Below are 2,211 nucleotides of genomic sequence, written 5' to 3'. Positions count from 1 at the left end.
TGGGCTGGTGTCCCTCTGATGCCCACCGAAGAACCCATTAGGAGACTTATCTTGAGCCCTGTTCAGGAACACCGAGGCAAAAAACTCATTGAATAGCTCAGCTTTGTCCCCCCTCTCTGTCACTAATTGCTTCTCCTTGTTCAGTAGGGGTCCTATGCTGCCCTGCACCTTCCTTTTACTCCCTACATACCTAAAAGACTTTTTGTTGTCTTTAATTTGTGTTGCCAGCCTCAGCTCTGTAGTTGCTTTGGCCTTTCTGACTGCCTCCCTGCAAGTGCTGGCCAAGTAGGTATACTCCTCCCTGGTAGGTTCTCCCTGCTTCCACTGCCTATGTGCCTGCTTTTTAGCCCTTAGGCTCCCCTGGATTTCCATGTTCAGCCAAGGACATTTTTGGCTCCTTTCCCCCTTTTCCCTTCTACTGGGATAGTCTCCCTCTGCGCCTGAAGGATCACGTCCTTTAGGAACGACCACCCTTCCTGGACTCCCCTCTGGCCAATACTCTTCTCCTGCAGTGCATCGTTGACTAGACTCCTGAGCACACTGAACTTAGCCTTCCTAAAGTCCAGCACTTCCACCCTCCTAGTTATTTTACCCACCCTATGCTGTATGGTGAATTTGATTGATTGGTGGTCACTGTCCCCAAGGTGACCATGAATCTGCAGCTCCCCTACCAGTCCTCCCCTGTCGCCAACATGAAGTCCAGTAAGACATTCCCTCTAGTGGGACCATATACCTCGTGCGTTAGGTGAAGGTCCTGCACACAGGTTAAGAACCTACGTGAACGGTTGGATTTGGCTAACTGCTCCTCCCAGCAGATGTCAGGGTAGTTTATGTCCCCCATGACAACCACATCTCCAGACCGTATCGCCTCTGAGAGATGCCTCAGGAGTTCCAAGTGTAGCGTTTCCTCTTGATGCGGTGGCCTGTAGCAGACCCCCACCACCAAGTCCCTTTCCCCTCAACCTCCATATACCCTAACCCACAATGCTTCAACTTTCTTCTCCCCTGATCCCATTTTGATTAGGGTAGATGTATAATGCTCCTTAACATGGAGAGTAACCCCACCCCCCCAGTCCCTTCAGTACAACCTGTAGTCCTCAGTGTGCACTGCCCAGTCATGGGTCGTGTCCCACCAGGCTTCTGTTAGCCCCACTAAATCCAAGTTCTTATCTGCAAGCAGGAGTGTGAGTTCTTCCTGCTTGTTCCCCATGCTCCTAGCATTAGTACAGAGGCGCCTGAGCCCTCTGAATGGTGCCCCCCCCCTCCCCGTTCTGATGCCCAAAGGGCCCCTTGGAGGTTAGGGTCTGTGCAGGAATAGCTGGTGAAAGATCACAGCCTGTTGTTAAGCTCACAGAATTTAACTTTAAGCATGCTCGATTATTGTGGTGCAGCTTCCTTTCAGAAAAGTGCAAGTCCATCTCTATGTCCTCAGATCTGAAAAGTGTTTTTGAGATGATAGCTTGGAAAGAGTCCAGTGCAGGGCAACAAAATGCTCAGCAGCCCACGAAGCAGCGAGGGTTGCTTAGCCTGGAGAAGAGAAGACCAGACTGCAGGGGTGGGATTTGATAACAGTCTTCAAATACCTAAGGGCAATTTCAGAGAGCAGGGAGATGGGCCTGTCCCCATGGCTTCAAGTTGCAGCAGGGGAAATGGAGGCTGGAGATTGGGAGGACGTGTTTGACTCTGAGGGCGGCCAAGCGCTGCTTATTCTTTCAGTCTTGAGAAGAAGAGGGGATTTGTGGCGGTAGGGAGCGATGGCCTCAAGCCGCAGCAGGGGAAATGGGGGTGGGAGATTGGGACAGCCTCCAGCTCCAAGGGCGCTCGGGGACCGGACCAGGCCGCCTGGACAACCGGTGGCCTCGCCACCTCCACCTCCACCCTGGGAGCTTTCTACGGCACTTGGCCGGACGGTCAGCGGGGCCGATCTGGAGCAGAGGCTGCACCGGCAGCCCTCAGGAGGGGGTTTCCCGCCCACTGTCGGCTGGAGGACGGGGTGGAGGGTGTGCAGGTCCCGCCCCACGGGCAAAGAAAGGAGCATCCCTGCGAGGCCGGGCGAGTGCGGAGGAGGAGCCGGGCGGCGCTGAGGCCCCGCACGCGGCTGTCCCGGCGGAGCTGAGCGGAGGGAGCCGCTGTTTCCCCGGCGGCGGCGGCGATGGAGGCGGCGGGCGCGCTGGGCAAGGCGCTGTCGTGCGGGCGGGCGGGCAGGACAGC

The sequence above is a fragment of the Gavialis gangeticus genome, unplaced genomic scaffold (assembly GCF_001723915.1).
Source record: "Gavialis gangeticus isolate Ggan-Ray unplaced genomic scaffold, GavGan_comp1, whole genome shotgun sequence".
Lineage (NCBI taxonomy): Eukaryota > Metazoa > Chordata > Crocodylia > Gavialidae > Gavialis > Gavialis gangeticus.
This window is presented reverse-complemented; position numbering follows the sequence as displayed.